Below are 23,818 nucleotides of genomic sequence, written 5' to 3'. Positions count from 1 at the left end.
GATTTAGGGCCCCTGTCAATTTCTAAACTGGCCATAACTTCGGCGCTAGGCCCTCTAGCGCCTCAAAAGCGGCGCTAAGGCCAGTGAATTTCTAGGCCGGAGTGTTTGGTGGACGTAGTGTTTGGCAGACGTACTGTTTGGCGGGCATAGTGTTTGGCGGACGGAGTGTTTGTCGGACGGTGTGTTTGTCGGACGGAGTTATTGGCGGACGGAGTGCTTGGTGGACGGAGTGTTTGGCGGACGGAGTGTTTGCCGGACGGAGTGTTTGCCGGACAGAGTGTTTGCCGGATGGCGTGTTTGCCGGACGGCGTGTTTGCCGGACAGTGTGTTTGCCGGACGGAGTGTTTGTCGGCCGGAGTATTTGCCAGGCAGAGTTTTTTCCAGACGGATTGTTTGCCGGACGGAGTATTTGCCAGACGGAGTGTTTGCTGGATGGAGTGTTTGCCGGACGGAGGGTTTGGAGTGTTTGCCAGATGGAGTGTTTGGCGGACGGAGTGTTTGGTGGACAGAGTGTTTGACGGATGGAGTGTATGGTGTATGGAGTGTTTGCCGGATGGAGTGTTTGTCGGACGGCGTATTTGCCAGAGGTATTGTTTGCCGGACAGAGGGTTTGGAGTGTTTGCCAGACAGAGTGTTTTGCAGATGGTGTGTATGGCGGACAGAGTGTTTGACGGATGGAGTGTACGGTGTACGGAGTGTTTGTCGGACGGAGTGTTTGGCGGACGTAGTGTTTGGCGCACGTACTGTTTGGCGGACGTAGTGTGTGGCGGACAGAGTGTTTGTCGGACGGAGTGTTTGGCGGATGGAGTGTTTGGCGGACGGTGTGTTTAACGGACAGAGTGTTTGGCGGACGGAGTGTTTGGCGGACGGAGTGTTTGCCGGACGGACTGTTTGCCGGATGGTGTGTTTGCCGGACGGCGTGTTTGCCGGACGGCGTGTTTGCCGGGCGGTGTGTTTGCCGGACGGAGTGTTTGTCGGACGGAGTGTTTGGCAGACGTAGTATTTGTTGGATGGAGTGTTTGTCGGACGGAGTGTTAGTCGGACGGAGTGTTTGTCGGACGGAGTTTTTGTCGGACGGAGTGTTAGTCAGATGGAGTGTTTGTCGGACGGCGTGTTTGTCAGACGGCGTGTCTGTCGGACGGCGTGTTTGCCGTACGGCGTGTTTGTCGGATGGAGTGTTAGTCGGATGGAGTGTCTGTCGGACGGAGTGTCTGTCTGACGAGTGTCTGTCGGACGGAGTGTCTGTCGGAAGGAGTATCTGTCGGACGGAGTGTCTGTCGGATGGAGTGACTGTCGGACGGAGTGTTTGGCGGACGGAGTGTTTGGTGGATGGAGTGTTTGACGGACATCGTGTTTGTCGGACTGCGTGTTTGTCAGACGGAGTGTTTGTCGGACGGAGTTTTTGTCGGACGGTGTTTTTTTTGGGCGGAGTGTTTGTCGGACAGAGTGTTTGTCGGACAGAGTGTTTGACGGACGGAGTGTTTTTCGGACCGAGTGTTTGTCGGATGGAGTGTTTGGTGGATGGAGTGTTTGGCGGACGGAGTGTTTGGCGGACGGAGTGTTTGTTGGATGGCGTGTTTGTCGGACGGATTGTTTTTCGGACGGAGTGTTTGTTGGACGGAGTGTTTGTTGGACGGAGTGTTTGCCGGATGGAGTGTTTGCTGGATGGATTGTTTGCCGGACGGAGTGCTTCAGGGTCGGAGTGTTTGCCGGACGGTGTGTATGCCGGACGGAGTGTTTGCCGGACGGCGTGTTTGACAGATGGCGTGCTTGTCGGTGGGAGTGTTTGGCGGACGGAGTATTTGGTGGACGGAGTGTTTGGCAGACGGACTGATTGTCGGACGGAGTGTTTGGTGGATGGAGTGTTCATCGGACGGCGTGTTTCTCGGACGGCGTGTTTGTCGGACGGCGTGTTTGTCGGATGGCGTGTTTGTCGGATGGCGTGTTTGTCGGACGGTGTGTTTGTCAGACGGCGTGTTTGTCGTATGGTGTGTTTGTCGGACGGCGTATTTGTCGGACAGCGTGTTTGTCAGACGGCGTGTTTGTCGGACAGAGTTTTTGTCGGACGGTGTGTTTGTCGGACGGAGTGTTTGTCAGACGGAGGCCTAGAAATTCGGTTTTGGCGCAGCGAGGGCTTTAGCGCCGGAAGTTAGTGCCGGCGCTAAGTCCCCCTGCGTGCGCCAGAAATTCAGTAGCGCCGGGCCCAACGGCTGCCGGCGCTACTGAGGGTCTCAGCGCCTCAAAACTGGCGCCACGTGCCACATTGCGGCACTATGCCGGCGCTGCGGCGCCCGCTGCGGTGCGGCAGGCTCGGGAAGTGCAGGCCTCCTCCTTCCGTTAAGGAGGAGCTGCCTGCACCCGGCCGCGGCCCGCGATAATCTTTTTAAAAATGAGCCCGGCACCTCGGACAAGTGCCGGGCTTGGTTCTGTTCCGGGGGGGGGGAAGTCCGGGGAGGGAGCTGCGGCCAGGCGGCTGGCGGGAAAGCGGCCAGCTGCCGCGGGGCCTTTAATGCGCCAGCGCAAAGTTCTGTAAGGCACCTCTGCCAGAACGTTGCTTGCGGCTGCCACGGGCGAGGCGGCCGAAACTCAATTTCCGAGTTCGGGCGGGTTACCATGGCAACCGGGACGCTGCGCACACCGATGATGTCATCGGTGCCGGCGCAGCGCTACCGGCCTAACGCCGATTTAGGGCCCCTGTCAATTTCTAAACTGGCCATAACTTCGGCGCTAGGCCCTCTAGCGCCTCAAAAGCGGCGCTAAGGCCAGTGAATTTCTAGGCCGGAGTGTTTGGTGGACGTAGTGTTTGGCAGACGTACTGTTTGGCGGGCATAGTGTTTGGCGGACGGAGTGTTTGTCGGACGGTGTGTTTGTCGGACGGAGTTATTGGCGGACGGAGTGCTTGGTGGACGGAGTGTTTGGCGGACGGAGTGTTTGCCGGACGGAGTGTTTGCCGGACAGAGTGTTTGCCGGATGGCGTGTTTGCCGGACGGCGTGTTTGCCGGACAGAGTGTTTGCCGGACGGAGTGTTTGTCGGCCGGAGTATTTGCCGGGCAGAGTTTTTTCCAGACGGATTGTTTGCCGGACGGAGTATTTGCCAGACGGAGTGTTTGCTGGATGGAGTGTTTGCCGGACGGAGGGTTTGGAGTGTTTGCCAGATGGAGTGTTTGGCGGACGGAGTGTTTGGTGGACAGAGTGTTTGACGGATGGAGTGTATGGTGTATGGAGTGTTTGCCGGATGGAGTGTTTGTCGGACGGCGTATTTGCCAGAGGTATTGTTTGCCGGACAGAGGGTTTGGAGTGTTTGCCAGACAGAGTGTTTTGCAGACGGTGTGTATGGCGGACAGAGTGTTTGACGGATGGAGTGTACGGTGTACGGAGTGTTTGTCGGACGGAGTGTTTGGCGGACGTAGTGTTTGGCGCACGTACTGTTTGGCGGACGTAGTGTGTGGCGGACAGAGTGTTTGTCGGACGGAGTGTTTGGTGGATGGAGTGTTTTGCGGACGGTGTGTTTAACGGACAGAGTGTTTGGCGGACGGAGTGTTTGGCGGACGGAGTGTTTGCCGGATGGACTGTTTGCCGGACGGTGTGTTTGCCGGACGGCGTGTTTGCCGGACGGCGTGTTTGCCGGGCGGTGTGTTTGCCGGATGGCGTGTTTGTCGGATGGCGTGCTTGTCGGTGGGAGTGTTTGGCGGACGGAGTATTTGGTGGACGGAGTGTTTGGCAGACGGACTGATTGTCGGACGGAGTGTTTGGTGGATGGAGTGTTCATCGGACGGCGTGTTTCTCGGACGGCGTGTTTGTCGGACGGCGTGTTTGTCGGATGGCGTGTTTGTCGGATGGCGTGTTTGTCGGACGGTGTGTTTGTCAGACGGCGTGTTTGTCGTATGGTGTGTTTGTCGGACGGCGTATTTGTCGGACAGCGTGTTTGTCAGACGGCGTGTTTGTCGTATGGTGTGTTTGTCGGACGGCGTATTTGTCGGACAGCGTGTTTGTCAGACGGCGTGTTTGTCGGACAGAGTTTTTGTCGGACGGTGTGTTTGTCGGACGGAGTGTTTGTCAGACGGAGGCCTAGAAATTCGGTTTTGGCGCAGCGAGGGCTTTAGCGCCGGAAGTTAGTGCCGGCGCTAAGTCCCCCTGCGTGCGCCAGAAATTCAGTAGCGCCGGGCCCAACGGCTGCCGGCGCTACTGAGGGTCTCAGCGCCTCAAAACTGGCGCCACGTGCCACATTGCGGCACTATGCCGGCGCTGCGGCGCCCGCTGCGGTGCGGCAGGCTCGGGAAGTGCAGGCCTCCTCCTTCCGTTAAGGAGGAGCTGCCTGCACCCGGCCGCGGCCCGCGATAATCTTTTTAAAAATGAGCCCGGCACCTCGGACAAGTGCCGGGCTTGGTTCTGTTCCGGGGGGGGGAAGTCCGGGGAGGGAGCTGCGGCCAGGCGGCTGGCGGGAAAGCGGCCGGCTGCCGCGGGGCCTTTAATGCGCCAGCGCAAAGTTCTGTAAGGCACCTCTGCCAGAACGTTGCTTGCGGCTGCCACGGGCGAGGCGGCCGAAACTCAATTTCCGAGTTCGGGCGGGTTACCATGGCAACCGGGACGCTGCGCACACCGATGATGTCATCGGTGCCGGCGCAGCGCTACCGGCCTAACGCCGATTTAGGGCCCCTGTCAATTTCTAAACTGGCCATAACTTCGGCGCTAGGCCCTCTAGCGCCTCAAAAGCGGCGCTAAGGCCAGTGAATTTCTAGGCCGGAGTGTTTGGTGGACGTAGTGTTTGGCAGACGTACTGTTTGGCGGGCATAGTGTTTGGCGGACGGAGTGTTTGTCGGACGGTGTGTTTGTCGGACGGAGTTATTGGCGGACGGAGTGCTTGGTGGACGGAGTGTTTGGCGGACGGAGTGTTTGCCGGACGGAGTGTTTGCCGGACAGAGTGTTTGCCGGATGGCGTGTTTGCCGGACGGCGTGTTTGCCGGACAGAGTGTTTGCCGGACGGAGTGTTTGTCGGCCGGAGTATTTGCCGGGCAGAGTTTTTTCCAGACGGATTGTTTGCCGGACGGAGTATTTGCCAGACGGAGTGTTTGCTGGATGGAGTGTTTGCCGGACGGAGGGTTTGGAGTGTTTGCCAGATGGAGTGTTTGGCGGACGGAGTGTTTGGTGGACAGAGTGTTTGACGGATGGAGTGTATGGTGTATGGAGTGTTTGCCGGATGGAGTGTTTGTCGGACGGCGTATTTGCCAGAGGTATTGTTTGCCGGACAGAGGGTTTGGAGTGTTTGCCAGACAGAGTGTTTTGCAGACGGTGTGTATGGCGGACAGAGTGTTTGACGGATGGAGTGTACGGTGTACGGAGTGTTTGTTGGACGGAGTGTTTGGCGGACGTAGTGTTTGGCGCACGTACTGTTTGGCGGACGTAGTGTGTGGCGGACAGAGTGTTTGTCGGACGGAGTGTTTGGCGGATGGAGTGTTTTGCGGACGGTGTGTTTAACGGACAGAGTGTTTGGCGGACGGAGTGTTTGGCGGACGGAGTGTTTGCCGGACGGACTGTTTGCCGGACGGTGTGTTTGCCGGACGGCGTGTTTGCCGGACGGCGTGTTTGCCGGGCGGTGTGTTTGCCGGACGGAGTGTTTGTCGGACGGAGTGTTTGGCAGACGTAGTATTTGTTGGATGGAGTGTTTGTCGGACGGAGTGTTAGTCGGACGGAGTGTTTGTCGGACGGAGTTTTTGTCGGACGGAGTGTTAGTCAGATGGAGTGTTTGTCGGACGGCGTGTTTGTCAGACGGCGTGTCTGTCAGACGGCGTGTTTGCCATACGGCGTGTTTGTCGGATGGAGTGTTAGTCGGATGGAGTGTCTGTCGGACGGAGTGTCTGTCTGACGAGTGTCTGTCGGACGGAGTGTCTGTCGGAAGGAGTATCTGTCGGACGGAGTGTCTGTCGGATGGAGTGACTGTCGGACGGAGTGTTTGGCGGACGGAGTGTTTGGCGGATGGAGTGTTTGACGGACATCGTGTTTGTCGGACTGCGTGTTTGTCAGACGGAGTGTTTGTCGGACGGAGTTTTTGTCGGACGGTGTTTTTTTTGGGCGGAGTGTTTGTCGGACAGAGTGTTTGTCGGACAGAGTGTTTGACGGACGGAGTGTTTTTCGGACCGAGTGTTTGTCGGATGGAGTGTTTGGTGGATGGAGTGTTTGGCGGACGGAGTGTTTGGCGGACGGAGTGTTTGTTGGATGGCGTGTTTGTCGGACGGATTGTTTTTCGGACGGAGTGTTTGTTGGACGGAGTGTTTGTTGGACGGAGTGTTTGCCGGATGGAGTGTTTGCTGGATGGATTGTTTGCCGGACGGAGTGCTTCAGGGTCGGAGTGTTTGCCGGACGGTGTGTATGCCGGACGGAGTGTTTGCCGGACGGCGTGTTTGACAGATGGCGTGCTTGTCGGTGGGAGTGTTTGGCGGACGGAGTATTTGGTGGACGGAGTGTTTGGCAGACGGACTGATTGTCGGACGGAGTGTTTGGTGGATGGAGTGTTCATCGGACGGCGTGTTTCTCGGACGGCGTGTTTGTCGGACGGCGTGTTTGTCGGATGGCGTGTTTGTCGGATGGCGTGTTTGTCGGACGGTGTGTTTGTCAGACGGCGTGTTTGTCGTATGGTGTGTTTGTCGGACGGCGTATTTGTCGGACAGCGTGTTTGTCAGACGGCGTGTTTGTCGGACAGAGTTTTTGTCGGACGGTGTGTTTGTCGGACGGAGTGTTTGTCAGACGGAGGCCTAGAAATTCGGTTTTGGCGCAGCGAGGGCTTTAGCACTGGAAGTTAGTGCCGGCGCTAAGTCCCCCTGCGTGCGCCAGAAATTCAGTAGCGCCGGGCCCAATGGCTGCCGGCGCTACTGAGGGTCTCAGCGCCTCAAAACTGGCGCCACGTGCCACATTGCGGCACTATGCCGGCGCTGCGGCGCCCGCTGCGGTGCGGCAGGCTCGGGAAGTGCAGGCCTCCTCCTTCCGTTAAGGAGGAGCTGCCTGCACCCGGCCGCGGCCCGCGATAATCTTTTTAAAAATGAGCCCGGCACCTCGGACAAGTGCCGGGCTTGGTTCTGTTCCGGGGGGGGGGAAGTCCGGGGAGGGAGCTGCGGCCAGGCGGCTGGCGGGAAAGCGGCCGGCTGCCGCGGGGCCTTTAATGCGCCAGCGCAAAGTTCTGTAAGGCACCTCTGCCAGAACGTTGCTTGCGGCTGCCACGGGCGAGGCGGCCGAAACTCAATTTCCGAGTTCGGGCGGGTTACCATGGCAACCGGGACGCTGCGCACACCGATGATGTCATCGGTGCCGGCGCAGCGCTACCGGCCTAACGCCGATTTAGGGCCCCTGTCAATTTCTAAACTGGCCATAACTTCGGCGCTAGGCCCTCTAGCGCCTCAAAAGCGGCGCTAAGGCCAGTGAATTTCTAGGCCGGAGTGTTTGGTGGACGTAGTGTTTGGCAGACGTACTGTTTGGCGGGCATAGTGTTTGGCGGACGGAGTGTTTGTCGGACGGTGTGTTTGTCAGACGGAGTTATTGGCGGACGGAGTGCTTGGTGGACGGAGTGTTTGGCGGACGGAGTGTTTGCCGGACGGAGTGTTTGCCGGACAGAGTGTTTGCCGGATGGCGTGTTTGCCGGACGGCGTGTTTGCCGGACAGAGTGTTTGCCGGACGGAGTGTTTGTCGGCCGGAGTATTTGCCGGGCAGAGTTTTTTCCAGACGGATTGTTTGCCGGACGGAGTATTTGCCAGACGGAGTGTTTGCTGGATGGAGTGTTTGCCGGACGGAGGGTTTGGAGTGTTTGCCAGATGGAGTGTTTGGCGGACGGAGTGTTTGGTGGACAGAGTGTTTGACGGATGGAGTGTATGGTGTATGGAGTGTTTGCCGGATGGAGTGTTTGTCGGACGGCGTATTTGCCAGAGGTATTGTTTGCCGGACAGAGGGTTTGGAGTGTTTGCCAGACAGAGTGTTTTGCAGACGGTGTGTATGGCGGACAGAGTGTTTGACGGATGGAGTGTACGGTGTACGGAGTGTTTGTCGGACGGAGTGTTTGGCGGACGTAGTGTTTGGCGCACGTACTGTTTGGCGGACGTAGTGTGTGGCGGACAGAGTGTTTGTCGGACGGAGTGTTTGGTGGATGGAGTGTTTTGCGGACGGTGTGTTTAACGGACAGAGTGTTTGGCGGACGGAGTGTTTGGCGGACGGAGTGTTTGCCGGACGGACTGTTTGCCGGACGGTGTGTTTGCCGGACGGCGTGTTTGCCGGACGGCGTGTTTGCCGGGCGGTGTGTTTGCCGGACGGAGTGTTTGTCGGCCTGAGTATTTGCCGGGCAGAGTGTTTGCCGGACGGTGTGTTTGCCTGATGGAGTGTTTGCCAGATGGAGTGTTTGCCGGATGGAGTGTTTGCCGGACGGAGGGTTTGGAGTGTTTGCCAGATGGAGTGTTTGGTGGAGGAGTGTTTGGCGGACCGAGTTTTTGTCGGACGGTGTGTTTGTCGGACGGAGTGTTTGTCGGACGTAGTGTTTGGCAGACGTACTGTTTGGCGGGCATAGTGTTTGGCGGACGGAGTGTTTGTCGGATGGTGTGTTTGTCGGACGGAGTTATTGGCGGACGGAGTGCTTGGTGGACGGAGTGTTTGGCGGACGGAGTGTTTGCCGGACGGAGTGTTTGCCGGACAGAGTGTTTGCCGGACGGCGTGCTTGTCGGACGGAGTGTTTGCCGGACGGCGTGTTTGCCGGGCGGTGTGTTTGCCGAACGGAGTGTTTGTCGGCCTGAGTATTTGCCGGGCAGAGTGTTTGCTGGACGGAGTGCTTGTCGGACGGAGTGTTTGTCGGACAGAGTGTTTGACGGTTGGAGTGTATACCAGAGGGAGTGTTTGCCGGACGGAGTGTTTGCCGGACGGAGTGCTTGCCGGATGGAGTGTTTGCCAGACGGAGTGTTTGCCGGATGGAGTGTTTGACGGACGGAGTGATTGCCGGACGGAGTATATGCCGGACGGAGTGTTTGCTGGACGGCGTGTTTGACGGACGGCGTGTTTGTTGGACGGAGTGTTTGCCGGATGGAGTGTTTGCAGAATGGAGCGTTTGTTGGACGGAGTGTTTGCCGGATGGAGTGTTTGGCGGACGGAGTGTTTGCCGGACGGAGTATTTGCCGGACGGCGTGTTTGCCGGGCGGAGTGTTTGCCGGACGGAGTGTTTGTTGGCCAGAGTATTTGCCGGGCAGAGTGTTTGCCGGACGGAGTGTTTGCCGGATGGAGTGTTTGCCAGATGGAGTGTTTGCCGGATGGTGTGTTTGCCGGACGGAGGGTTTGGTGTGTTTGCCAGATGGAGTGTTTGGCAGACGGAGTGTTTGGCGGACAGAGTGTTTGGCGGATGGAGTGTATGGTGTACGGTGTGTTTGCCGGATAGAGTGTTTGTCGGACGTCGTGTTTGCCGAAGGTAGTGTTTGCTGGACGGAGTGTTTGCCGGACGGCGCGTTTGCTGGCGGGAGTGATTGCCGGATGGAGTATTTGTCGGATGGAGTGTTTGTTGGATGGAGTGTTTGTCGGACGATGTGTTTGTCAGACGGGGTGTTTGTTGGACGGAGTGTTTGTCGGACGGAGTGTTTACCGGACGGAGTGTTTGCCAGACGGAGGGTTTGGCGGACAGAGTATTTGCCAGACGGAGTGTTCGGAGTGTTGCCAGACGGAGTGTTTGGCGGACGGAGTGTTTGGGGGACGGAGTGTTTAGCGGACGGAGTGTTTGGCGGACGCAGTGTATGGTGGACGGAGTGTTTGCCGGATGGTGTGTTTGTCGGAGTGAGTGTTTGCCAGACGTAGTGTTTGCCGGCTGGAGTGTTTGCCAGATGGCATGTTTGCCGGAGGAAGTGTTTGGCGGACGGTATGTTTGCCGGACGGCGTGTTTGCCGGAGGGCGTGTTTGACGGACAGTGTTTTTGCCGGACGGCATGTTTTCCGGAGGGCGTGTTTTCCAGACGGCGTGTATGATGGAGGGCGTGTATGCCGGACGGCGTGCTTGCCGGGCGGCATGTTTGCCGCGCGGTTTGTTTGCCGGGCGGCTTGTTTGCCGGGCGGCATGTTTGCCGGGCGCGTGTTTGCCAGAGGGCGTGTTTGCCAGATGGCGTGTTTGTCAGATGGCGTCTTTGTTGGACGGCGTGTTTGTCGGACGGAGTTTATGTCGGACGCCGTGTTTCTCGGACGGCATGTTTCTCGGACGGCGTATTTGCCGGACGGCGTGTTTGTCGGACGCCGTGTTTGTTGGACGGCGTGTTTGTCGGACTGCATGTTTGTTGGATGGCGTGTTTGTCGGACGGCGTGTTTGTCGGAAGGAGTGTTTGTCGGATGGCGTGTTTGTCGGACGGCGTATTTGTCGGACGGCGTGTTTGTTGGACGGCGTGTTGGTCGGACGGTGTGTTTGTCGGATGGCGTGTTTGTCTGACGGCGTGTTTGTCGGACGGCGTGTTTGTCGGACGGAGTGTTTGGCGGACATATTATTTGTCGGATGGAGTGTTTGTCAGACGGAGTGTTAGTCGGACGGAGTGTTTGTCGGACGGAGTTTTTGTCGGACGGAGTGTTTGTCGGACGGAGTGTTAGTCGGATGGAGTGTCTGTCGGACGGCGTGTCTGTCGGACGGCGTGTTTGTCGGACGGCGTGTTTGTCGGACGGAGTGTTTGGCGGACATAGTATTTGTCGGATGGAGTGTTTGTCGGACGGAGTGTTAGTCGGACGGAGTGTTTGTCGGACGGAGTTTTTGTCGGATGGAGTGTTTGTCGGACGGAGTGTTAGTCGGATGGAGTGTCTGTCGGATGGCGTGTCTGTCGGACGGCGTGTCTGTCGGACGGAGTGTCTGTCGGACGGAGTGTCTGTCGGATGAGTATCTGTCGGACGGAGTGTCTGTCGGACGGAGTGTCTGTCGGATGGACTGTCTGTCGGACGGAGTGTTTGGCGGACGGAGTGTTTGGCGGTCGGAGTGTTTGATGGACGTCGTGTTTGTCGGACTGCGTGTTTGTCGGACGGATTGTTTGTCGGACGGAGTTTCTGTCGGCCTGAGTATTTGCCGGGCAGAGTGTTTGCCGGACGGAATGTTTGCCAGATGGAGTGTTTGCTGGATGGAGTGTTTGCCGGACGGAGGGTTTGGAGTGTTTGCCGGACGGAGTGTTTGCCAGATGGAGTGTTTGCTGGATGGTGTGTTTGCCGGACGGAGGGTTTGGAGTGTTTGCCAGATGGAGTGTTTGGCGGAGGAGTGTTTGGCAGACAGAGTTTTTGTTGGACGGTGTGTTTGTCAGACGGAGTGTTTGTCGGACGGAGTGTTTGGCGGACGTAGTGTTTGGCGGACGTACTGATTGGCGGACGTAATGTTTGGCAGACTGAGTGTTTGTCGGACGGAGTGTTTGGTGGACGGAGTGTTTGTCGGCCGGAGTATTTGCCGGGCAGAGTGTTTTCCGGACGGAGTGTTTGCCGGACGGAGTATTTGCCAGAAGGATTGTTTGCTGGATGGCGTGTTTGCCGGACGGAGGGTTTGGAGTGTTTGCCAGATGGAGTGTTTGGCGGACAGAGTGTTTGATGGATGGAGTGTATGGTGTACGGAGTGTTTGCCGGATGGAGTGTTTGTCGGACGGCGTGTTTGCCAGAGGTAGTGTTTGCCGGACGGAGGGTTTGGAGTGTTTGCCAGATGGAGTGTTTGGCGGATGGAGTGTTTGGCGGACAGAGTGTTTGACGGAAGGAGTGTATGGTGTACGGAGTGTTTGTCGGACGGAGTGTTTGGTGGACGTAGTGTTTGGCGGACGTACTGTTTGGCGCATGTAGTGTTTGGCGGACAGAGTGTTTGTCGGACGGAGTGTTTGGCGGATGGTGTGTTTGGCGGACGGAGTTTTTGACGGACAGAGTGTTTGGTGGACAGAGTGTTTGGCGGACGGAGTGTTTGCCAGATGGAGTGTTTGCCGGACGGCGTGTTTGCCGGACGGCGTGTTTGCCGGGCGGTGTGTTTGCCGGACGGAGTGTTTGTCGGCCTGAGTATTTGCCGGGCAGAGTGTTTGCCGGACGGAGTGCTTGTCGGATGGAGTGTTTGTCGGACGGAGTGTTTGACGGTTGGAGTGTATACCGGAGGGAGTGTTTGCTGGGCGGAGTGTTTGCTGGATGGAGTGCTTGCCGGATGGAGTGTTTGCTGGACGGAGTGTTTGCCGGATGGAGTGTTTGACGGACGGAGTGATTGCCGGACGGAGTATATGCCGGACGGAGTGTTTCCCGGACGGCGTGTTTGATGGACGGTGTGTTTGTCGGACGGAGTGTTTGCCGGATGGAGTGTTTGCAGAACGGAGTGTTTGTTGGACGGAGTGTTTGCCGGATGGAGTGTTTGCCAGACGGAGTGTTTGCCGGATGTAGTGTTTGTCGGACTGAGTGTTTGTCGGATGGAGTGTTTGTCGGACTGAGTGTTTGTCGGATGGAGTGTTTGGTGGACGGAGTGTTTGGCGGACGGAGTGTTTGGCGGACCGTGTGTTTGTCGGATGGCGTGTTTGTCGGACGGATTGTTTGTCGGACGGAGTGTTTGTTGGCCGGAGTGTTTGTCGGACGGACTGTTTGTTGGACGGAGTGTTTGCCGGATGGAGTGTTTGCCGGACGGAGTGTTTGCCGGACGGAGTGCTTCACGGACGGAGTGATTGCCGGACGGAGTGTATGCCGGACGGACTATTCGCCGGACGGCGTGTTTGACAGACGGCGTGCTTGACGGATGGAGTGTTTGCCGGACGGAGTGTTTGCCGGACGGAGCGTTTGTCGGACGGCGCATTTGTCGGACGGTGTGTTTGTCGGATGGCATGTATGTCGGATGGCGTGTTTGTCGGAAGGCGTGTTTGTCGGACGGCATGTTTGGCGGACGGCGTGTTTGTCAGACGGCGTGTTTAGTGGACGCGTGTTTGGTGGCCGACGTGTTAGTCCGATGGAGTGTCTGTCGGACGGCGTGTCTGTCGGATGAGTGTCTGTCGGACGGAGTGTCTGTCGGACGGAGTGTCTGTCGGATGGACTGTCTGTCGGACGGAGTGTTTGGCGGACGGAGTGTTTGGCGGTCGGAGTGTTTGATGGACGTCGTGTTTGTCGGACTGCGTGTTTGTCGGACGGATTGTTTGTCGGACGGAGTTTCTGTCGGCCTGAGTATTTGTCGGGCAGAGTGTTTGCCGGACGGAGTGTTTGCCAGATGGAGTGTTTGCTGGATGGAGTGTTTGCCGGACGGAGGGTTTGGAGTGTTTGCCAGATGGAGTGTTTGGCGGAGGAGTGTTTGGCGGACAGAGATTTTGTTGGACGGTGTGTTTGTCGGACGGAGTGTTTGTCGGACGGAGTGTTTGGCGGACGTAGTGTTTGGCGGACGTACTGTTTGGCGGACGTAGTGTTTGGCGGACGGAGTGTTTGTCGGATGGAGTGTTTGGCGGACGGAGTGTTTGTCGGCCGGAGTATTTGCCGGGCAGAGTGTTTTCCGGACGGAGTGTTTGCCGGACGGAGTATTTGCCAGAAGGATTGTTTGCTGGATGGCGTGTTTGCCGGACGGAGGGTTTGGAGTGTTTGCCAGACGGAGTGTTTGGCGGACCGAGTGTTTGATGGATGGAGTGTATGGTGTACGGAGTGTTTGCCGGATGGAGTGTTTGTCGGACGGCGTGTTTGCCAGAGGTAGTGTTTGCCGGACGGAGGGTTTGGAGTGTTTGCCAGATGGAGTGTTTGGCGGATGGAGTGTTTGGCGGACAGAGTGTTTGACGGATGGAGTGTATGGTGTATGGAGTGTTTGTCGGACGGAGTGTTTGGCGGACGTAGTGTTTGGCGGACGTACTGTTTGGCGCATGTAGTGTTTGTCGGACAGAGTGTTTGTCGGACGGAGTGTTTGGCGGACGGAGTGTTTGGCGGACGGAGTTTTTGACGGACAGAGTGTTTGGCGGACAGAGTGTTTGGCGGACGGAGTGTTTGCCAGATGGAGTGTTTGCCGGACGGCGTGTTTGCCGGACGGCGTGTTTGCCGGACGGCGTGTTTGCCGGGCGGTGTGTTTGCCGGACAGAGTGTTTGTCGGCCTGAGTATTTGCCGGGCTGAGAGTTTGCCGGACGGAGTGCTTGTCGGATGGAGTGTTTGTCGGACGGAGTGTTTGACGGTTGGAGTGTATACCGGAGGGAGTGTTTGCCGGGCGGAGTGTTTGCCGGATGGAGTGCTTGCCGGATGGAGTGTTTGCCGGACGGAGTGTTTGCCGGATGGAGTGTTTGACGGACGGAGTGATTGCCGGATGGAGTATATGCCGGACGGAGTGTTTGCCGGACGGCGTGTTTGATGGACGGCGTGTTTGTCGGACGGAGTGTTTGCCGGATGGAGTGTTTGCAGAACGGAGCGTTTGTTGGACGGAGTGTTTGCCGGATGGAGTGTTTGCCAGACGGAGTGTTTGTTGGATGGAGTGTTTGCCGGAAGGAGGGTTTGGAGTGTTTGCCAGATGGAGTGTTTGGCGGACAAAGTGTTTGGCGGACAGACTGTTTGCCGGACGGCGTGTTTGCCGGACGGCGTGTTTGCCGGGCGGTGTGTTTGCCGGACGGAGTGTTTGTCGGCCTGAGTATTTGCCGGGCAGAGTGTTTGCCGGACGGAGTGCTTGTCGGACGGAGTGTTTGTCGGACGGAGTGTTTGCCGGACGGAGTGTTGGCGGACAGAGTGTTTGACGGATGGAGTGTATGGTGTACGGAGTGTTTGTCGGACGGAGTGTTTGGCGGACGTAGTGTTTGGCGGACGTACTGTTTGGCGCATGTAGTGTTTGGCGGACAGAGTGTTTGTCGGACGGAGTGTTTGGCGGACGGAGTGTTTGGCGGACGGAGTTTTTGACGGACAGAGTGTTTGGCGGACAGAGTGTTTGGCGGACGGAGTGTTTGCCAGATGGAGTGTTTGCCGGACGGCGTGTTTGCCGGACGGCGTGTTTGCCGGACGGCGTGTTTGCCGGGCGGTGTGTTTGCCGGACGGAGTGTTTGTCGGCCTGAGTATTTGCCGGGCAGAGTGTTTGCCGGACGGAGTGCTTGTCGGACGGAGTGTTTGTCGGACGGAGTGTTTGACGGTTGGAGTGTATACCGGAGGGAGTGTTTGCCGGACGGAGTGTTTGCCGGACAGAGTGCTTGCCGGATGGAGTGTTTGCCGGACAGAGTGTTTGCCGGATGGAGTGTTTGATGGACGGAGTGATTGCCGGACGGAGTATATGCCAGACGGAGTGTTTGCCGGACGGCGTGTTTGACGGACGGCGTGTTTGTCGGACGGTGTGTTTGCCGGATGGAGTGTTTGCAGAATGGAGCATTTGTTGGATGGAGTGTTTGCCGGATGGAGTGTTTGGCGGACGGAGTGTTTGCCGGACGGAGTATTTGCCGGACGGCATGTTTGCCGGGCGGAGTGTTTGCCGGACGGAGTGTTTGTTGGCCAGAGTATTTGCCGGGCAGAGTGTTTGCCGGACGGAGTGTTTGCCGGATGGAGTGCTTGCCAGATGGAGTGTTTGCCGGGTGGTGTGTTTGCCGGAAGGAGGGTTTGGTGTGTTTGCCAGACGGAGTGTTTGGCGGACGGAGTGTTTGGCGGACAGAGTGTTTGGTGGATGGAGTGTATGGTGTACGGTGTGTTTGCCAGATAGAGTGTTTGTCGGACGTCGTGTTTGCCGAAGGTAGTGTTTGCTGGACGGAGTGTTTGCCGAACGGCGCATTTGCTGGAGGGAGTGTTTGCCGGATGGAGTATTTATCGGACGGAGTGTTTGTTGGATGGAGTGTTTGTCGGACGGTGTGTTTGTCGGACGGGGTGTTTGTTGGACGGAGTGTTTGTCGGACGGAGTGTTTACCGGACGGAGTGTTTGCCAGACGGAGGGTTTGGCGGACAGAGCATTTGCCAGACGGAGTGTTCGGAGTGTTGCCAGATGGAGTGTTTGGCGGACGGAGTGTTTGGGGGATGGAGTGTTTAGCGGACGGAGTGTTTGGCGGACGCAGTGTATGGTGGACGGAGTGTTTGCCAAATGGTGTGTTTGTCGGAGTGAGTGTTTGCCAGACGTAGTATTTGCCGGCTGGAGTGTTTGCCGGATGGCATGTTTGCCGGAGGAAGTGTTTGGCGGACGGTGTGTTTGCCGGACGGCGTGTTTGCCGGAGGGCGTGATTGACGGACAAAGTTTTTGCCGGACGGCGTGTTTGCCGGAGGGCATGATTTCCGGACGGCGTGTATGCTGGAGGGCGTGTATGCCGGATGGCGTGCTTGCCGGGCGGCATGTTTGCCGTGCGGTTTGTTTGCCGGGCGGCTTGTTTGCCGGGCGACGTGTATGCCGGGCGCGTGTTTGCCAGAGGGCGTGTTTGCCAGATGGCGTGTTTGTCGGATGGCGTCTTTGTTGGACGGCGTGTTTGTCGGTCGGAGTTTATGTCGGACGCCGTGTTTCTCGGACGGCATGTTTCTCGGACGGCGTATTTGCCGGACGGCGTGTTTGTCGGACGCCGTGTTTGTTGGACGGCGTGTTTGTCGGACTGCGTGTTTGTTGGATGGCGTGTTTGTCAGACGGCGTGTTTGTCGGAAGGAGTATTTGTCGGATGGCGTGTTTGTCGGATGGCGTGTTTGTCGGACGGCGTGTTTGTTGGACGGCGTGTTGGTCGGACGGTGTGTTTGTCGGATGGCGTGTTTGTCTGACGGCGTGTTTGTCGGACGGCGTGTTTGCCGGACGGAGTGTTTGGCGGACATAGTATTTGTCTGATGGAGTGTTTGTCGGACGGAGTGTTAGTCGGACGGAGTGTTTGTCGGACGGAGTTTTTGTCGGACGGAGTGTTTGTCGGATGGAGTGTTAGTCGGATGGAGTGTCTGTCGGACGGCGTGTCTGTCAGATGAGTGTCTGTCGGACGGAGTGTCTGTCGGACGGAGTGTCTGTCTGATGGACTGTCTGTCGGACGGAGTGTTTGGCGGACGGAGTGTTTGGCGGACGGAGTGTTTGATGGACGTCGTGTTTGTTGGACTGCGTGTTTGTCGGACGGATTGTTTGTCGGACGGAGTTTCTGTCGGACGGTGTGTTTGTTGGACGGAGTGTTTGTTGGACAGAGTGTTTGTCGGACAGAGTGTTTGTCGGATGGAGTGTTTGTCGGACTGAGTGTTTGTCGGATGGAGTGTTTGGTGGACGGAGTGTTTGGCGGACGGAGTGTTTGGCGGACCGTGTGTTTGTCGGATGACGTGTTTGTCGGACGGATTGTTTGTCGGACGGTGTGTTTGTTGGCCGGAGTGTTTGTCGGACGGACTGTTTGTTGGACGGAGTGTTTGCCGGATGGAGTGTTTGCCGGACGGAGTGTTTGCCGGACGGAGTGCTTCACGGACGGAGTGATTTCCGGACGGAGTGTATGCCGGACGGACTATTCGCCGGACGACGTGTTTGACAGACGGCGTGCTTGACGGATGGAGTGTTTGCCGGACGGAGTATTTGCCGGACGGAGCGTTTGTCGGACGGCGCATTTGTCGGACGGTGTGTTTGTCGGATGGCATGTATGTTGGATGGCGTGTTTGTCAGAAGGCGTGTTTGTCGGATGGCATGTTTGGCGGACGGCGTGTTTGTCAGACGGCGTGTTCGGCGGACGCGTGTTTGGTGGCCGACGTGTTTGGCGGATGGAGTGTTTGCCGGACGGAGTGTTTCACGGATGGAGTGTTTGTCAGACCGAGTGTCTGTCGGACGGTGTGTCTGTCAGACGGCGCGTCTGTCGGATGGCGTGTCTGTCGGATGGCGTGTCGGTCGGACGGAGTGTCTGTCGGACGGGGTGTCTGCCGGACGGAGTGTTTGGCAGACAGCGTGTTTGTCAGACTGAGTGTTTGTCGGACGGGGTGTTTGTCGGACGGAGTGTTTGTCAGATGGAGTGTTTGTCGGACGGAGTGTTTGCCGGACGGAGTATTTGCCAGAAGGATTGTTTGCTGGATGGCGTGTTTGCCGGACGGAGGGTTTGGAGTGTTTGCCAGATGGAGTGTTTGGCGGACAGAGTGTTTGATGGATGGAGTGTATGGTGTACGGAGTGTTTGCCGGATGGAGTGTTTGTCGGACGGCGTGTTTGCCAGAGGTAGTGTTTGCCGGACGGAGGGTTTGGAGTGTTTGCCAGATGGAGTGTTTGGCGGATGGAGTGTTTGGCGGACAGAGTGTTTGACGGAAGGAGTGTATGGTGTACGGAGTGTTTGTCGGACGGAGTGTTTGGCGGACGTAGTGTTTGGCGGACGTACTGTTTGGCGCATGTAGTGTTTGGCAGACAGAGTGTTTGTCGGACGGAGTGTTTGGCGGATGGAGTGTTTGGCGGACGGAGTTTTTGACGGACAGAGTGTTTGGTGGACAGAGTGTTTGGCGGACGGAGTGTTTGCCAGATGGAGTGTTTGCCGGACGGCGTGTTTGCCGGACGGCGTGTTTGCCGGGCGGTGTGTTTGCCGGACGGAGTGTTTGTCGGCCTGAGTATTTGCCGGGCAGAGTGTTTGCCGGACGGAGTGCTTGTCGGATGGAGTGTTTGTCGGACGGAGTGTTTGACGGTTGGAGTGTATACCGGAGGGAGTGTTTGCTGGGCGGAGTGTTTGCTGGATGGAGTGCTTGCCGGATGGAGTGTTTGCCGGACGGAGTGTTTGCCGGATGGAGTGTTTGACGGACGGAGTGATTGCCGGACGGAGTATATGCCGGACGGAGTGTTTGCCGGACGGCGTGTTTGATGGACGGTGTGTTTGTCGGACGGAGTGTTTGCCGGATGGAGTGTTTGCAGAACGGAGTGTTTGTTGGACGGAGTGTTTGCCGGATGGAGTGTTTGCCAGACGGAGTGTTTGCCGGATGTAGTGTTTGTCGGACTGAGTGTTTGTCGGATGGAGTGTTTGTCGGACTGAGTGTTTGTCGGAAGGAGTGTTTGGTGGACGGAGTGTTTGGCGGACGGAGTGTTTGGCGGACCGTGTGTTTGTCGGATGGCGTGTTTGTCGGATGGATTGTTTGTCGGACGGAGTGTTTGTTGGCCGGAGTGTTTGTCGGACGGACTGTTTGTTGGACGGAGTGTTTGCCGGATGGAGTGTTTGCCGGACGGAGTGTTTGCCGGACGGAGTGCTTCACGGACGGAGTGATTGCCGGACGGAGTGTATGCCGGACGGACTATTCGCCGGACGGCGTGTTTGACAGACGGCGTGCTTGACGGATGGAGTGTTTGCCGGACGGAGTGTTTGCCGGACGGAGCGTTTGTCGGACGGCGCATTTGTCGGACGGTGTGTTTGTCGGATGGCATGTATGTCGGATGGCGTGTTTGTCGGAAGGCGTGTTTGTCGGACGGCATGTTTGGCGGACGGCGTGTTTGTCAGACGGCGTGTTTAGCGGACGCGTGTTTGGTGGCCGACGTGTTAGTCCGATGGAGTGTCTGTCGGACGGCGTGTCTGTCGGATGAGTGTCTGTCGGACGGAGTGTCTGTCGGACGGAGTGTCTGTCGGATGGACTGTCTGTCGGACGGAGTGTTTGGCGGACGGAGTGTTTGGCGGTCGGAGTGTTTGATGGACGTCGTGTTTGTCGGACTGCGTGTTTGTCGGACGGATTGTTTGTCGGACGGAGTTTCTGTCGGCCTGAGTATTTGTCGGGCAGAGTGTTTGCCGGACGGAGTGTTTGCCAGATGGAGTGTTTGCTGGATGGAGTGTTTGCCGGACGGAGGGTTTGGAGTGTTTGCCAGATGGAGTGTTTGGCGGAGGAGTGTTTGGCGGACAGAGATTTTGTTGGACGGTGTGTTTGTCGGACGGAGTGTTTGTCGGACGGAGTGTTTGGCGGACGTAGCGTTTGGCGGACGTACTGTTTGGCGGACGTAGTGTTTGGCGGACGGAGTGTTTGTCGGATGGAGTGTTTGGCGGACGGAGTGTTTGTCGGCCGGAGTATTTGCCGGGCAGAGTGTTTTCCGGACGGAGTGTTTGCCGGACGGAGTATTTGCCAGAAGGATTGTTTGCTGGATGGCGTGTTTGCCGGACGGAGGGTTTGGAGTGTTTGCCAGATGGAGTGTTTGGCGGACAGAGTGTTTGATGGATGGAGTGTATGGTGTACGGAGTGTTTGCCGGATGGAGTGTTTGTCGGACGGCGTGTTTGCCAGAGGTAGTGTTTGCCGGACGGAGGGTTTGGAGTGTTTGCCAGATGGAGTGTTTGGCGGATGGAGTGTTTGGCGGACAGAGTGTTTGACGGATGGAGTGTATGGTGTATGGAGTGTTTGTCGGACGGAGTGTTTGGCGGACGTAGTGTTTGGCGGACGTACTGTTTGGCGCATGTAGTGTTTGGCGGACAGAGTGTTTGTCGGACGGAGTGTTTGGCGGACGGAGTGTTTGGCGGACGGAGTTTTTGACGGACAGAGTGTTTGGCGGACAGAGTGTTTGGCGGACAGAGTGTTTGGCGGACGGGGTGTTTGCCGGACGGCGTGTTTGCCGGACGGCGTGTTTGCCGGACGGCGTGTTTGCCGGGCGGTGTGTTTGCCGGACGGAGTGTTTGTCGGCCTGAGTATTTGCCGGGCAGAGTGTTTGCCGGACGGAGTGCTTGTCGGACGGAGTGTTTGTCGGACGGAGTGTTTGACGGTTGGAGTGTATACCGGAGGAAGTGTTTGCCGGACGGAGTGTTTGCCGGACAGAGTGCTTGCCGGATGGAGTGTTTGCCGGACAGAGTGTTTGCCGGATGGAGTGTTTGATGGACGGAGTGATTGCCGGACGGAGTATATGCCAGACGGAGTGTTTGCCGGATGGCGTGTTTGACGGACGGCGTGTTTGTCGGACGGTGTGTTTGCCGGATGGAGTGTTTGCAGAATGGAGCATTTGTTGGACGGAGTGTTTGCCGGATGGAGTGTTTGGCGGACGGAGTGTTTGCCGGACGGAGTATTTGCCGGACGGCGTGTTTGCCGGGCGGAGTGTTTGCCGGACGGAGTGTTTGTTGGCCAGAGTATTTGCCGGGCAGAGTGTTTGCTGGACGGAGTGTTTGCCGGATGGAGTGCTTGCCAGATGGAGTGTTTGCCGGGTGGTGTGTTTGCCGGAAGGAGGGTTTGGTGTGTTTGCCAGACGGAGTGTTTGGCGGACGGAGTGTTTGGCGGACAGAGTGTTTGGTGGATGGAGTGTATGGTGTACGGTGTGTTTGCCAGATAGAGTGTTTGTCGGACGTCGTGTTTGCCGAAGGTAGTGTTTGCTGGACGGAGTGTTTGCCGAACGGCGCGTTTGCTGGAGGGAGTGTTTGCCGGATGGAGTATTTATCGGACGGAGTGTTTGTTGGATGGAGTGTTTGTCGGACGGTGTGTTTGTCGGACGGGGTGTTTGTTGGACGGAGTGTTTGTCGGACGGAGTGTTTACCGGACGGAGTGTTTGCCAGACGGAGGGTTTGGCGGACAGAGCATTTGCCAGACGGAGTGTTCGGAGTGTTGCCAGATGGAGTGTTTGGCGGATGGAGTGTTTGGGGGATGGAGTGTTTAGCGGACGGAGTGTTTGGCGGACGCAGTGTATGGTGGACGGAGTGTTTGCCAAATGGTGTGTTTGTCGGAGTGAGTGTTTGCCAGACGTAGTATTTGCCGGCTGGAGTGTTTGCCGGATGGCATGTTTGCCGGAGGAAGTGTTTGGCGGACGGTGTGTTTGCCGGACGGCGTGTTTGCCGGAGGGCGTGATTGACGGACAAAGTTTTTGCCGGACGGCGTGTTTGCCGGAGGGCATGATTTCCGGACGGCGTGTATGCTGGAGGGCGTGTATGCCGGATGGCGTGCTTGCCGGGCGGCATGTTTGCCGTGCGGTTTGTTTGCCGGGCGGCTTGTTTGCCGGGCGACGTGTTTGCCGGGCGCGTGTTTGCCAGAGGGCGTGTTTGCCAGATGGCGTGTTTGTCGGATGGCGTCTTTGTTGGACGGTGTGTTTGTCGGTCGGAGTTTATGTCGGACGCCGTGTTTCTCGGACGGCATGTTTCTCGGACGGCGTATTTGCCGGACGGCGTGTTTGTCGGACGCCGTGTTTGTTGGACGGCGTGTTTGTCGGACTGCGTGTTTGTTGGATGGCGTGTTTGTCGGACGGCATGTTTGTCGGAAGGAGTATTTGTCGGATGGCGTGTTTGTCGGATGGCGTGTTTGTCGGACGGCGTGTTTGTTGGACGGCGTGTTGGTCGGACGGTGTGTTTGTCGGATGGCGTGTTTGTCTGACGGCGTGTTTGTCGGACGACGTGTTTGTCGGACGGAGTGTTTGGCGGACATAGTATTTGTCTGATGGAGTGTTTGTCGGACGGAGTGTTAGTCGGACGGAGTGTTTGTCGGACGGTGTGTCTGTCAGACGGCGCGTCTGTCGGATGGCGCGTCTGTCGGATGGCGTGTCTGTCGGATGGCGTGTCGGTCGGACGGAGTGTCTGTCGGACGGGGTGTCTGCCGGACGGAGTGTTTGGCAGACGGCGTGTTTGTCAGACTGAGTGTTTGTCGGACGGGGTGTTTGTCGGACGGAGTGTTTGTCAGATGGAGTGTTTGTCGGACGGAGTGTTTGCCGGACGGAGTATTTGCCAGAAGGATTGTTTGCTGGATGGCGTGTTTGCCGGACGGAGGGTTTGGAGTGTTTGCCAGATGGAGTGTTTGGCGGACAGAGTGTTTGATGGATGGAGTGTATGGTGTACGGAGTGTTTGCCGGATGGAGTGTTTGTCGGACGGCGTGTTTGCCAGAGGTAGTGTTTGCCGGACGGAGGGTTTGGAGTGTTTGCCAGATGGAGTGTTTGGCGGATGGAGTGTTTGGCGGACAGAGTGTTTGACGGAAGGAGTGTATGGTGTACGGAGTGTTTGTCGGACGGAGTGTTTGGCGGACGTAGTGTTTGGCGGACGTACTGTTTGGCGCATGTAGTGTTTGGCGGACAGAGTGTTTGTCGGACGGAGTGTTTGGCGGATGGAGTGTTTGGCGGACGGAGTTTTTGACGGACAGAGTGTTTGGTGGACAGAGTGTTTGGCGGACGGAGTGTTTGCCAGATGGAGTGTTTGCCGGACGGCGTGTTTGCCGGACGGCGTGTTTGCCGGGCGGTGTGTTTGCCGGACGGAGTGTTTGTCGGCCTGAGTATTTGCCGGGCAGAGTGTTTGCCGGACGGAGTGCTTGTCGGATGGAGTGTTTGTCGGACGGAGTGTTTGACGGTTGGAGTGTATACCGGAGGGAGTGTTTGCTGGGCGGAGTGTTTGCTGGATGGAGTGCTTGCCGGATGGAGTGTTTGCCGGACGGAGTGTTTGCCGGATGGAGTGTTTGACGGACGGAGTGATTGCCGGACGGAGTATATGCCGGACGGAGTGTTTGCCGGACGGCGTGTTTGATGGACGGTGTGTTTGTCGGACGGAGTGTTTGCCGGATGGAGTGTTTGCAGAACGGAGTGTTTGTTGGACGGAGTGTTTGCCGGATGGAGTGTTTGCCAGACGGAGTGTTTGCCGGATGTAGTGTTTGTCGGACTGAGTGTTTGTCGGATGGAGTGTTTGTCGGACTGAGTGTTTGTCGGAAGGAGTGTTTGGTGGACGGAGTGTTTGGCGGACGGAGTGTTTGGCGGACCGTGTGTTTGTCGGATGGCGTGTTTGTCGGACGGATTGTTTGTCGGACGGAGTGTTTGTTGGCCGGAGTGTTTGTCGGACGGACTGTTTGTTGGACGGAGTGTTTGCCGGATGGAGTGTTTGCCGGACGGAGTGTTTGCCGGACGGAGTGCTTCACGGACGGAGTGATTGCCGGACGGAGTGTATGCCGGACGGACTATTCGCCGGACGGCGTGTTTGACAGACGGCGTGCTTGACGGATGGAGTGTTTGCCGGACGGAGTGTTTGCCGGACGGAGCGTTTGTCGGACGGCGCATTTGTCGGACGGTGTGTTTGTCGGATGGCATGTATGTCGGATGGCG

The sequence above is a fragment of the Somniosus microcephalus genome, chromosome 32 (genome assembly GCF_052327205.1).
Source record: "Somniosus microcephalus isolate GS21.2 chromosome 32, FLI_Smic_1.0, whole genome shotgun sequence".
Lineage (NCBI taxonomy): Eukaryota > Metazoa > Chordata > Chondrichthyes > Squaliformes > Somniosidae > Somniosus > Somniosus microcephalus.
The sequence above is the reverse complement of the archived record's forward strand: the minus strand, read 5'-3'. Positions refer to the sequence as shown.